Source organism: Procambarus clarkii, chromosome 3 (genome assembly GCF_040958095.1).
Source record: "Procambarus clarkii isolate CNS0578487 chromosome 3, FALCON_Pclarkii_2.0, whole genome shotgun sequence".
Classification (NCBI taxonomy): domain Eukaryota; kingdom Metazoa; phylum Arthropoda; class Malacostraca; order Decapoda; family Cambaridae; genus Procambarus; species Procambarus clarkii.
In genome coordinates, this window is record NC_091152.1 from 16,879,845 (window position 1) to 16,894,459 (window position 14,615).

The following is a 14,615-nucleotide window of genomic DNA, read 5'->3' on the forward strand; positions in this document are numbered from 1 at the left end:
GTGGCCAGGAACAGTTCTCCCAATATTACCAGAGGCCAGGAACAGTTCTCCCAATATTACCAGAGGCCAGGAACAGTTCTCCCAATATTACCAGAGGCCAGGAACAGTTCTCCCAATATTACCAGAGGCCAGGAACAGTTCTCCCAATATTACCAGAGGCCAGGAACAGTTCACCCAATATTGCCAGAGGTCAGGAACAGTTCACCCAATATTACCAGAGGCCAGTAACAGTTCACTCAATATTACCAGAGGCCAGCAACAGTTCACCCAATATTACCAGAGGCCAGGAACAGTTCTCCCAATATTACCAGAGGCCAGGAACAGTTCACCCAATATTACCAGAGGCCAGGAACAGTTCACCCAATATTACCAGAGGCCAGGAACGGTTCACCCAATATTACCAGAGGCCAGGAACAGTTCTCCCAATATTACCAGAGGCCAGGAACACTTAACCCAATATTACCAGAGGCCAGGAACAGTTCTCCCAATATTACCAGAGGCCAGGAACAGTTCACCCAATATTACCAGAGGCCAGGAACAGTTCTCCCAATATTACCAAAGGCCAGGAACACTTAACCCAATATTACCAGAGGCCAGGAACAGTTCTCCCAATATTACCAGAGGCCAGGAACAGTTCACCCAATATTACCAGAGGCCAGGAACAGTTCTCCCAATATTACCAGAGGCCAGGAACAGTTCTCCCAATATTACCAGAGGCCAGGAACAGTTCTCCCAATATTACCAAAGGCCAGGAACAGTTCTCCCAATATTACCAGAGGCCAGGAACAGTTCACCCAATATTACCAGAGGCCAGGAACAGTTCACCCAATATTACCAGAGGCCAGGAACAGTTCACCCAATATTACCAGAGGCCAGGAACAGTTCACCCAATATTACCAGAGGCCAGGAACAGTTCTCCCAATATTACCAGAGGCCAGGAACAGTTCTCCCAATATTACCAGAGGCCAGGAACAGTTCTCCCAATATTACCAGAGGCCAGGAACAGTTCTCCCAATATTACCAGAGGCCAGGAACAGTTCTCCCAATATTACCAGAGGCCAGGAACACTTAACCCAATATTACCAGAGGCCAGGAACAGTTCTCCCAATATTACCAGAGGCCAGGAACAGTTCACCCAATATTACCAGAGGCCAGGAACAGTTCACCCAATATTACCAGAGGCCAGGAACAGTTCACCCAATATTACCAGAGGCCAGGAACAGTTCACCCAATATTACCAGAGGCCAGGAACAGTTCTCCCAATATTACCAGAGGCCAGGAACAGTTCTCCCAATATTACCAGAGGCCAGGAACAGTTCTCCCAATATTACCAGAGGCCAGGAACAGTTCTCCCAATATTACCAGAGGCCAGGAACAGTTCTCCCAATATTACCAGAGGCCAGGAACACTTAACCCAATATTACCAGAGGCCAGGAACAGTTCTCCCAATATTACCAGAGGCCAGGAACAGTTCACCCAATATTACCAGAGGCCAGGAACAGTTCACCCAATATTACCAGAGGCCAGGAACAGTTCTCCCAATATTACCAGAGGCCAGGAACAGTTCTCCCAATATTACCAGAGGCCAGGAACAGTTCTCCCAATATTACCAGAGGCCAGGAACAGTTCACCCAATATTACCAGAGGCCAGGAACACTTAACCCAATATTACCAGAGGCCAGGAACAGTTCTCCCAATATTACCAGAGGCCAGGAACAGTTCTCCCAATATTACCAGAGGCCAGGAACAGTTCACCCAATATTACCAGAGGCCAGGAACAGTTCTCCCAATATTACCAGAGGCCAGGAACGGTTCTCCCAATATTACCAGAGGCCAGGAACAGTTCACCCAATATTACCAGAGGCCAGGAACAGTTCACCCAATATTACCAGAGGCCAGGAACACTTAACCCAATATTACCAGAGGCCAGGAACAGTTCTCCCAATATTACCAGAGGCCAGGAACAGTTCTCCCAATATTACCAGAGGCCAGGAACAGTTCACCCAATATTACCAGAGGCCAGGAACAGTTCTCCCAATATTACCAGAGGCCAGGAACGGTTCTCCCAATATTACCAGAGGCCAGGAACAGTTGACTAATGACAAACATTTTAATAACAAGTCTGTATTGATGGCGGTGGTTCGAAGCTGTAGTCACAGATTATTATTATGCACTAGTGTGTCGGACTGTCGACTTAGTGTCCAGGGACACATTCTAAATATATCAAAAAAAGTTTCAAAAACTGTTGGCATTCTTTCTAAGATCAGATATTATGTACCCCGCCCTGCCCTGGTTACTCTCTATTACTCCCTTATCTATCCATATCTCAACTATGGTATTTGTGCTTGGGGTTCTACTACCCAAAATCATTTACGTCCTCTAATTACTCAACACAAAGCTGCTATTAGGACAATACCCAACTCTGGCCCCAGACATCACTCGGTACCCTTACTCAAATCTCTGAATATGTTAGATATTAAGTCACTGCACATTCTCTCATGTGTATTATACATATATAAAACGCTGAACTGTAATGCCAATCCTGACCTCAAAAGCTTCATAGAAGGTTGTAACAGAACCCATGAGCACCACACCAGAAATAAATACAGTTTTGATATTCCTAGAGTACGACTTAATCAAACTAGAAATGCTCTACAAATCAAGGGACCCAGAATGTGGAATGACCTTCCCAACCATGTTAAAGACTGTACCTCTCTCAACCAGTTTAAGATATAAACTAAACACTACCTAATAAATTCCCTGTAACCTACCTCACTCCTCTATTGTCAACCCATGTCTGTTATTTTTTTTTTTTTAATCACTGTTTGTCAACCTATTGTATTTGTGCTGCTTTTTCAGTCATGTTCCCCCCCTTTTTTTATCTTTATTTGTATTTGTTCTCAACACTTTTTATTCTTTATGCTCAATTAGTATTAAGTTCTAGATATTAATGTTTTTCCTGCCCGAAACGCATTGCGTAATAGTGGCTTTAGGCATTGTATGTACTAGCTCTATCTATATATCAATCCATTAATGTAACATCACTTGTATGTATATACCTTACCTGAATAAACATATTTATTTATTTATTTATTAGTCGACGTGGAACGTAATATTAACACAAAATAATGGTAAACTAATTATTTATTTTATCTTCAGTTCTTTGAAATCGACAATTGTGAGTTTATTTCCTAATAATGTGTGTGTATAGACACCCTCAAATACCGATTTTAATAAATTGCGTTCACACACTCAGACGATGTTCGTGTTGAGTGCGTAGGCTCCCAAGCCCCGTGGGACTCCTTCACGCACTCTACACTACTCGCCATCATTCAACTACTACGCACTTTTACCAAAATAAAGGTGTAATAAGGCTGATACCATGTTTGGGAGATGCTAGGCTTGCGAGGCTTGTCGGAGTCTTCTGAAACTTCTTGAAAAACTTATCCGGGAACTTTTCCAAGAATTTTGAAGCCTCTCACTTGGGCTTCCGGCAGCCCAGGTCGCCGCCTATCCGGACTGCTGGATAATCCGGATAGTCCACCTATCCGGACATCATATTAACGTAACTGTAGGAGAGTGGGTAGCCGTAGTTGTAGTACGGATAGCCGTAGTTGTAGTAGTAGTAATACGGGGAATTTCCGTAGTAGTAGCTCACGTAGGGAGGATTAGGGCCGTAGGGGTAAGTGTAGTAGCCGTAGTCCGGAGCCCCGACGACTGCTACCGTCAGGAGAGCCAGCACCACCAGTACCAGTACCTGCGAGTGAGACAACACTGTGTTACAACAGTCAGGAGAGCCAGCACCACCAGTACCAGTACCTGCGAGTGAGACAACACTGTGTTACAACAGTCAGTAGAGCCAGCACCACCAGTACCAGTACCTGCGAGTGAGCCAACACTGTGTTACAACAGTCAGGAGAGCCAGCACCACCAGTACCAGTACCTGCGAGTGAGCCAACACTGTGTTACAACAGTCAGGAGAGCCAGCACCACCAGTACCAGTACCTGCGAGTGAGCCAACACTGTGTTACAACAGTCAGGAGAGCCAGCACCACCAGTACCAGTACCTGCGAGTGAGCCAACACTGTGTTACAACAGTCAGGAGAGCCAGCACCACCAGTACCAGTACCTGCGAGTGAGACAACATTGTGTTACAACAGTCAGTAGAGCCAGCACCACCAGTACCAGTACCTGCGAGTGAGACAACACTGTGTTACAACAGTCAGGAGAGCCAGCACCACCAGTACCAGTACCTGCGAGTGAGACAACATTGTGTTACAACAGTCAGGAGAGCCAGCACCACCAGTACCAGTACCTGCGAGTGAGACAACACTGTGTTACAACAGTCAGGAGAGCCAGCACCACCAGTACCAGTACCTGCGAGTGAGACAACACTGTGTTACAACAGTCAGGAGAGCCAGCACCACCAGTACCAGTACCTGCGAGTGTGACAACACTGTGTTACAACAGTCAGGAGAGCCAGCACCACCAGTACCAGTACCTGCGAGTGTGACAACATTGTGTTACAACAGTCAGGAGAGCCAGCACAGTGGCCTCGATGAGGACAGGAAGCCGGCAGCTTGTCAAGATCCCCCCCCCCCATTTGCCCTAATGATCTTATCCAGTTGAATTTAAAATGTTAGCTGACTTTTAGCATTTATTTATCTACACAGAATTAATAGATATTATTTCTCTAACAGAATCATGTATGAATGTGCAAAATAATTAACTATTGTCTCAATATAAATTGAAGTTACAAATTGCTACACATTGATAGATTAGAGAAGGAGGGGAGCAGCAATATATATCAGAAAGCAAATAGATGTTCTGACAACAAGGGGTTAAAAACTGAGCCACACACAGCTGTCAGAAATGAATAACATGAAAATAATGATGGCTTAATGAAAGGTGTGTCATATAGGCCGCCAAAGCTCGATAGAAGGAAATGTGTGCTCAGATACATGTGTGCGCAGATACATGTGTGCACAGATACATGTGTGCGTAGATACATGTGTGCTCAGATACATGTGTGCTCAGATACATGTGTGCGCAGATACATGTGTGCGTAGATACATGTGTGCTCAGATACATGTGTGCACAGATACATGTGTGCGCAGATACATGTGTGCACAGATACATGTGTGCGTAGATACATGTGTGCTCAGATACATGTGTGCACAGATACATGTGTGCTCAGATACATGTGTGCACAGATACATGTGTGCTCAGATACATGTGTGCTCAGATACATGTGTGCACAGATACATGTGTGCGCAGATACATGTGTGCTCAGATACATGTGTGCACAGATACATGTGTGCGCAGATACATGTGTGCACAGATACATGTGTGCGCAGATACATGTGTGCACAGATACATGTGTGCTCAGATACATGTGTGCTCAGATACATGTGTGCACAGATACATGTGTGCGCAGATACATGTGTGCTCAGATACATGTGTGCACAGATACATGTGTGCGCAGATATATCCTTGGTATAGCAGTATCCTTGGTATCTAGTCATGACAACGCTTGTATCATTGGCAACTAATTATAGTACATTAAACTGTATAAATAACATTGACAATGTAAATTCAGAAATGTTGGAGAACTGCTTTCTTCAACAATATATCGTGGAACCATCACGAAAAGCAAAATATTAGACTAGGTTCTAGCAGAAACTCTAGTGAATGATATAGAAATGAGAAGCAAGTTTGGGAACAGTGATCATAAGGAAATTAGATTTAACATAATATAGGAAAGTGGTGTGCGAGAAAACTATAAACTATAGAAGAAAACTATAAAATAGCAAACGAACTTCAGAATGCAGGAATCAAAAAGCCTATTGATCCCTTCACTGCAGCTTTTATTTATATCAATCCAAATTCCTTCATATATACTGTATGTCTATCCTACGACTGAAACACTCCAACTATCCCATGTCTATCACGTTACCCGGTAATTCATTCCATAAACCAATATAGAAAATTTATTTCCAAACCAGTATTTATCAAGATCTATACTGAATCAAAATTTATTAAATTTATATCTATTGTGTCATATTAACAGTCTCCGTGGTGCAGTGGTAAGACACTCGCCTGGCGTTCCGCGAGCGCTATGTCTTGGGTTCGTATCCTGGCCGGGGAGGATTTACTGGGCGCAATTCCTTAACTGTAGCCTCTGTTTAACTCAACAGTAAAATGTGTACTTGGTTGTAACAACAATTCTTCGCGGCGGGGATCGTATTCCAGGGACCATAGGATTAAGGACTTGCCCGAAACGCTACGCGTACTAGTGGCTCTACAAGAATGTAACAACTCTTGTATATATCTCAAAAAAAAAAAAAAAAAAAAAAAAAGAATTGCGTTATAGATATATTTACAGCCTTATGTATATTCCTTTTATTACACCCTTTCATTAATTTATATATTTCAGTCGTGTAAATTAAGCTAATTAAATTACTCTTCAAAAATATAGGTTTTTGTCTGTCCCATTTTTGTCCACAACCCGTTCTTGCACTTTCTTTAAGTCAATATTGGCTTATTTAATAAGTGCATATGTGATATACTAATTGATTGTGAATATTTTAGTTTACCTTGAAAAGCTTCATAGAAAACACCGACCTTACCTAACCTTCTTAGTATGTTAAGATAAGCATCTTATTGCTTCTTAATTACAATTATTACTTAACCTATACCGTTGATAGGTTAAGTTATCTATCTATAATCAATTCTATAAGTTCTATCAATTCTGGTAGAATTTACCTACTTAAAATTATCTGCTAGATTAAGGACCTGCCCGAAACGCTGCGCGTACTAGTGGCTTTACAAGAATGTAAATACTGTACTATCCAATGTATTCTCACAAACCCAATGTACCTTCTTGTATATATATAAATAAATAAATAAATAAATAAATAAATAAATAAATAAATAAATAAGTAATAATTGTAAATATGAAGCAATAAGATGTCATCGTTTGCCGATAATGCTGCTCAATCCTGAGTGTAAATATTATATATGTTAAATAACAGAGGCCTGAGACATTCCATTTACAACGAATTCCCACCCCGACTTTATTGATGCTATCTCTCTGCTTTCTTTGAAATAACCAACTGGTCAACATGCAGCCCGCATGCATTAACAGTCTGTAGAATCCGGACAGCCTCCAGGGGAAACCTATCACACTAGAATGTTTGTCAGGAGAGTGGTCGCCGCCGGCGGGAGGGGACATGCAAGAGAGAACTGTGGACTCACCAGGAGCTTGCTGGCCATCATCGTCCTGTGTTGGGAGCTGAGCACCGTGTGTGGCGCTCCTGGCCTCCGGGACCCTTATATACGTCACCGCGCCACCTCTGTCTGCTGTACTACTGCCGCTACGTCTGCTGCTGTACTACGTCATGCCTCCCATGCTGTATTACTGTGTGACGTCATGGCTGCCTCCAAACGTCATTCCGTGACGTCACGCCTCACTATACCCCTCTAGTCTCTAAAAGTCTCTAAAACAGTTGGTATACTCTCTAAAATAAGATATTATGTTCCTAACTCTGCTCTCCTCTCACTATATTATGCACTAATCTACCCCTATCTTAATTATGGTATCTGTGCATGGGGGTCTACCACTGCAAACCACCTTAAGCCCATCATCACCCAGCAAAAATCTGCTATCAGAATAATAACAAATTCTGCTTTCAGACAACACTCAGCTCCCTTGTTTAAATCCCTAAACTTGCTAAATATTAACTCCCTCCACACATTCTCTTGTGTCAACTACATTTACAAAACCCTGTTCTTAAAAGCAAATCCTGCTCTGAAACTCTCCCTGGACAGATGTAATAGGACCCATTATCACAACACCAGAAATAAATATCTCTTTGATATCCCCAGGGTCAAGCTTAATCTGTGTAAACACACTATGCAAATTAAGGGACCTAGTCTATGGAACTCACTCCCTAGTGAATTGAAAAACTGTAAAACTTTTGCCTTATTTAAAACCAAAACCAAAACGTACCTAACTTCATCTATTTAGTTTCCTACACTGAGCTTTAAATTTGCTCTGTATCTAGTGTTACCCAATCTCCCAATCTTAATGTACTTAATCCAAACAACCTTATCATTGTGTTCATTGCTGTCTTCTTTTATGTGCTAGCCATATGCTGTATTGTGCCTACTAATTTTTTTTAACTACCATTCAAGCTGTCATTGCAATCAATCTGAGCTACCTATGTGCTTTAATATACCTACAAATTTTCTCTCATCTTTTATTTTTTTTCTTGCTATGTACCTGTTATCATTTTTATAAATTTTGCAAGTATTTACCTACTTAATATTTCCTTAGATTAAGGACCTGCCCGAAACGCTGCGCGTACTAGTGGCTTTACAAGAATGTAATTACTATGCTATGTATCCTCACAATCCCAATGTACCTTCTTGTATATATATAAATAAATAAATAAATAGTAGGTCTTTTCTATGTTTAGTATTAGTTTGTTGGTTGACTGTGGCAAGGAAAGGTTACAGAATATCATTAAACCCATCAACATTGGTGTTCCCCAGGGCAGCATACTTGGCCCTCTCCTCTTTCTCATCTACATTAATGACCTTCCAAATGCCTCCCAACACCTCAAACCAATTCTATTTGCTGACGACACAACCTTCATTTACTCCAGTCCTGATCCCCTTGCTCTAAATGCCACAGTAAATACTGAGCTAAATAAAGTCCATCTGTGGCTAACTGCCAACAAACTCACCCTTAACATTGACAAAACTTTCTATATTCTGTTTGGCAATAAATCCTCTAATCAAATAAATCTCAAAATAAACAATACCCAAATTTGTAACAAATTAGATGGCAAATTCCTTGGCATTCTCATTGACCACAAGCTTAATTTCCAGGGACACATTCTAAACATAACAAAAAAAGTTTCAAAAACTGTGGGCATTCTTTCTAAGATCAGATATTATGTACCACGCCCTGCCCTGGTGACTCTCTATTACTCCCGTATCTATCCATATCTCAACTATGGTATTTGTGCTTGGGGCTCTACTACCCAAAATCACTTACGTCCTCTAATTACTCAACACAAAGCTGCTATTAGGACAATATCCAATTCTGGCCCCAGACATCACTCGGTACCCCTACTCAAATCTCTGAATATGTTAGACATTAAGTCACTGCACATTCTCTCATGTGTATTATACATATATAAAACGCTAAACTATAATGCCAATCCTGATCTCAAAAGCTTCATAGAAGGTTGTATCAGAACCCATGAGCATCACACCAGAAATAAATACAGTTTTGATATTCCTAGAGTACGACTTAATCAAACTAGAAATGCTCTACAAATCAAGGGGCCCAGAATGTGGAATGACCTTCCCAACCATGTTAAAGACTGTACCTCTCTCAACCAGTTTAAGTTAAAAGCGAAGCTATACCTAATAAATTCCCTGTAACCTACCTTACCCTTCTATTGTCAACCAAGGTCTGTTTTTTTCTTTAAAGAGCGCTGTTTGTCGACATAATTGTATTTGTGCTGCTTTTTCATCTATGTTTTCATTTCTTGTTTTCATTCTACTCATTATGCTCAATTAGTATTAAGCTTGTCATTTAAGTTTATCATGCCCGAAACGCTTTGCGTAATAGTGGCTTTAGGCATTGTATGTACTAGCTCTACCTATAAGTTAAACAATCCTTGTAAATATTTATTGTATGTATGTACCTTACCTAAATAAAATTGTATTGTATTGAAAAGAAGATCCTTGACATATGTCACTCTCGCCATTAGCCTTCAGTTATCAGTACTTCTATAAGCTATAATGAGAGGGTGAAATCTGCATGAAAGGTAATCCCAGCCAGAGAGGAAATGACAACACGGACAGCGAAGGCCTCCATCATTACTCTGGTATACAGAGAACGAACACAGGGCACTCAAACAAAGGGGTGACTGCTCCATAACAATACGTGAAGGTTGCCGCTCTGGGAAGCTCGCTCTCACACTAACCATCTTGTATAGACAAGCAGTCACCACAACCACAGCACAATGTGGTGGGTGAGATTGGTGGGTGGTGGCTGAGTGGACAGCGCTCTAGACTCGTAGACCTAGGGACCGAGGTTCGATCCCCCGGCACTGCCAGAAAAATAACTGGGCAGTTTCCTTCACCCTGATGCCCCCTGTTACCTAGCAGTAAATGGGTACCATGGAGTAAGACAGGTGCTACGGGCTGCTTCCTGTGTGTGTGTGTGTGTGTGTGTACTCACCTAATTGTGCTTGCGGGGGATTGAGCTCTGGCTCTTTGGTCCCGCCTCTCAACCGTCAATCAACAGGTGTACAGGTTCCTGAGCCTATTGGGCTCTATCATATCTACACTTGAAACTGTGTATGGAGTCAGCCTCCGCCACATTACTTCCTAATGCATTCCATTTGTCAACCACTGACACTAAAAAAGTTCTTTCTAATATCTCTGTGGCTCATTTGGGCACTCAGTTTCCACCTGTGTCCCCTAGTGCGTGTGCCCCTTGTGTTAAATAGCCTGTCTTTATCAACACTGTCGATTCCCTTGAGAATCTTGAATGTGGTGATCATGTCCCTCCTAACTCTTCTGTCTTCCAACGAAGTGAGGTTTAATTCCCGTAGTCTCTCCTCGTAGCTCATACCTCTCAGCTCGGGTACTAGCTGGTGGCAAACCTTTGAACCTTTTCCAGTTTAGTCTTATGCTTGACTAGATATGGACTCCATGCTGGAGCCGAATACTCCAGGATTGGTCTGACATATGTAGTATATAATGTTCTGAAAGATTCCTTACACAAGTTTCTAAAGGCCGTTCTTATGTTAGCCAACCTGGCATATGCTGCTGCTGTTATCCTCTTAATATGAGCTTCAGGGGACAGGTCTGGCGTGATATCAACCCTCAGGTCTTTCTCTCTCTCTGACTCTTGAAGTATTTCATCTCCCAAATGGTACCTTGTATCTGGTCTCCTGCTTCCTACCCCTATCTTCATTACATTATATTTGCTTGGGTTAAACTCTAACAGCCATTAGAGTGTGTGTGTGTGTGTGTGTGTGTGTGTGTGTGTGTGTGTGTGTGTGTGTGTGTGTGTGTGTGTGTGTGTGTGTGTGTGTGTGTGTGTGTGTGTGTGTGTGTGTGTGTGTGTGTGTGTGTGTGTGTGTGTGTGTGTGTGTGTGTGTGTGTGTGTGTGTGTGTGTGTGTGTGTGTGTGTGTGTGTGTGTGTGTGTGTGTGTGTGTGTGTGTGTGTGTGTGTGTGTGTGTGTGTGTGTGTGTGTGTGTGTGTGTGTGTGTGTGTGTGTGTGTGTGTGTGTGTGTGTGTGTGTGTGTGTGTGTGTGTGTGTGTGTGTGTGTGTGTGTGTGTGTGTGTGTGTGTGTGTGTGTGTGTGTGTGTGTGTGTGTGTGTGTGTGTGTGTGTGTGTGTGTGTGTGTGTGTGTGTGTGTGTGTGTGTGTGTGTGTGTGTGTGTGTGTGTGTGTGTGTGTGTGTGTGTGTGTGTGTGTGTGTGTGTGTGTGTGTGTGTGTGTGTGTGTGTGTGTGTGTGTGTGTGTGTGTGTGTGTGTGTGTGTGTGTGTGTGTGTGTGTGTGTGTGTGTGTGTGTGTGTGTGTGTGTGTGTGTGTGTGTGTGTGTGTGTGTGTGTGTGTGTGTGTGTGTGTGTGTGTGTGTGTGTGTGTGTGTGTGTGTGTGTGTGTGTGTGTGTGTGTGTGTGTGTGTGTGTGTGTGTGTATTCACCTAATTGTGCTTGCGGGGGTTGAGCTCTGGCTCTTTGGTCCCGCCTCTCAACCGTCAATCAACTGGTGTACAGATTCCTGAGCCTATTGGGTTCTATCATATCTACATTTGAAGCTGTGTATGGAGTCAGCCTCCACCACATCACTGCCTAATGCATTCCATTTACTAACCACTCTGACACTGAAAAAGTTCTTTCTAACGTCTCTGTGGCTCATTTGGGTACTCAGCTTCCACCTGTGTCCCCTTGTTCGCGTCCCACCAGTGTTGAATAGTTCATCCTTGTTTACCCGGTCGATTCCCCTGAGGATTTTGTAGGTTGTGATCATGTCCCCCCTTACTCTTCTGTCTTCCAGTGTCGTGAGGTGCATTTCCCGCAGCCTTTCCTCATAACTCATGCCTCTTAGTTCTGGGACTAGTCTAGTAGCATACCTTTGGACTTTTTCCAGCTTCGTCTTGTGCTTGACAAGGTACGGGCTCCATGCTGGGGCCGCATACTCCAGGATTGGTCTTACATATGTGGTGTACAAGATTCTGAATGATTCCTTACACAGGTTCCTGAACGCCGTTCTGATGTTAGCCAGCCTCGCATATGCCGCAGACGTTATTCTCTTTATGTGGGCTTCAGGAGACAGGTTTGGTGTGATATCAACTCCTAGATCTTTCTCTCTGCCTGTTTCATTAAGTACTTCATCTCCTATTCTGTATCCTGTGCCTGGCCTCCTGTTTCCACTGCCTAGTTTCATTACTTTGCATTTACTCGGGTTGAACTTCAACAGCCATTTGTTGGACCATTCACTCAGTCTATCCAGGTCATCTTGTAGCCTCCTACTATCATCCTCTGTTTCAATCCTCCTCATAATTTTTGCATCGTCGGCAAACATTGAGAGGAACAAATCTATACCCTCTGGGAGATCATTTACATATACCAGAAACAGTATAGGTCCAAGGACTGACCCCTGCGGGACTCCACTTGTGACGTCTCGCCAATCTGAGACCTCACCCCTCACACAGACTCGTTGTCTCCTGTTGCTTAGGTATTCCTCTATCCACCGGAGTACCTTCCCTCTCACTCCAGCCTGCATCTCCAACTTTCGCACTAGCCTCTTGTGTGGCACTGTATCAAAGGCTTTCTGACAATCCAAAAATATGCAGTCTGCCCACCCTTCTCTTTCTTGCCTTATTTTTGTTGCCTGGTCGTAGAATTCAAGTAACCCTGTGAGGCAGGACCTGCCATCCCTGAATCCCTGTGTGTGTGTGTGTGTGTGTGTGTGTGTGTGTGTGTGTGTGTGTGTGTGTGTGTGTGTGTGTGTGTGTGTGTGTGTGTGTGTGTGTGTGTGTGTGTGTGTGTGTGTGTGTGTGTGTGTGTGTGTGTGTGTGTGTGTGTGTGTGTGTACTCACCTAATTGTGCTTGCGGGAGTTGAGCTCTGGCTCTTTGGTCCCGCCTCTCAACTGTCAATCAACTGGTGTACAGGTTCCTGAGCCTACTGGGCTCTATCATATCTACACTTGAAACTGTGTATGAAGTCAGCCTCCACCACATCACTGCCAAATGCATTCCATCCGTTAACTACTCTGACACTGAAAAGTTCTTTCTAACGTCCCTGTGGCTCATTTGGGTACTCAGTCTCCACCTGTGTCCCCTTGTTCGCGTACCACCCGTGTTAAAAAAATTATCCTTATCTACCCTGTCAATTCCTCTGAGAATTTTGCAGGTAGTGATCATGTCTCCTCTTACTCTTCTGTCTTCCAGTGTCGTGAGGTGCATTTCGCACAGTCATTCCTCGTAACTCATGCCTCTTAGTTCTGGGACTAGCCTAGTAGCATACCTCTGAACTTTTTCCAGCTTCGTCTTGTGCTTGACAAGGTACGGGCTCCATGATGGGGCCGCATACTCCAGGATTGGTCTTACATATGTGGTGTACAAGATTCTGAATGATTCCCTACACAGGTTCCTGAACGCTGTTGTGATGTTAGCCAGCCTCACGTATGCCGCAGATGTAATTCTTTTTATGTGGGCTTCAGGAGACAGGTTTGGCGTGATATCAACTCCTAGATCTTTCTCTGTCCGTTGCATGAAGTACTTCATCTCCCATTCGGTATCCTGTGACTGGCCTCCTGTTTCCACTGCCTAGTTTCATTACTTTGCATTTACTCTGGTTGAACTTTAGTAGCCATTTCTTGGACCATTCATTCAGTTTGTCTAGGTCATATTGTAGCCTCCTATTATCATCCTCTGTTTTAATCCTCCTCATAATTTTTGCATCATCAGCAAACAATGAGAGGAACGATTCTATACCCTCTGGGAGATCATTTACATATATCAGAAACAATATAGGTCCAAGGACTGAACCCTGCGGGACTCCAATGGTGACGTCTCACCAGTCTTGTACTCATTGTGACTCACTCATTGTCTTCTGTTGTGACTCATTGTCTTCTGTTGCTAAGGTACTCCCTTATCCAATGGAGTACCTTCCCTTTCACTCCAGCCTGCATCTCCAGCTTTTTCTCTAGCCTCGTGTGTGGTACTGTGTCAAAGGCTTTCTGGCAATCCAAAAATATGCAGTCTGTTCACCCCTCTCTTTCTTGCCTGATTTTTGTTGCCTGGTCATAGAATTCAATTAATCCTGTGAGGCAGGACCTGCCATCCCTGAACCCATGTTGAAGCTGTGTTACAAAGTTCCTTCCCTCCAGATGTTCCACAAGTTTTTTCCTAGAATTTTCGCACAAACCCGCCATATACTACAGATACGTTGATGACATTTTTACACAGGTACCTGATGTCAGACGTCTGCAGCAGCTGAAGGAGGCATTCGAGCAAAATTCGGTGTTGAGTTTCACTTACGAGATGGAGAATGATGGGAAGCTGCCCTGCCTAG

General features: G+C 43.3%; 1 long non-coding RNA gene across 1 annotated transcript; it reads right to left on the reverse strand.

The window, feature by feature from the left end:
* Window positions 1-3,129: 3,129 nt before the first annotated feature.
* Window positions 3,130-7,353, reverse strand: LOC138368200 (uncharacterized). Its single transcript, XR_011229531.1, has 2 exons — window positions 7,258-7,353; window positions 3,130-3,757 (listed from the first exon to the last, which is right to left on the reverse strand). It is a non-coding gene; the product is annotated as an uncharacterized lncRNA (long non-coding RNA).
* Between the last annotated feature and the right edge of the window lie 7,262 nt (window positions 7,354-14,615).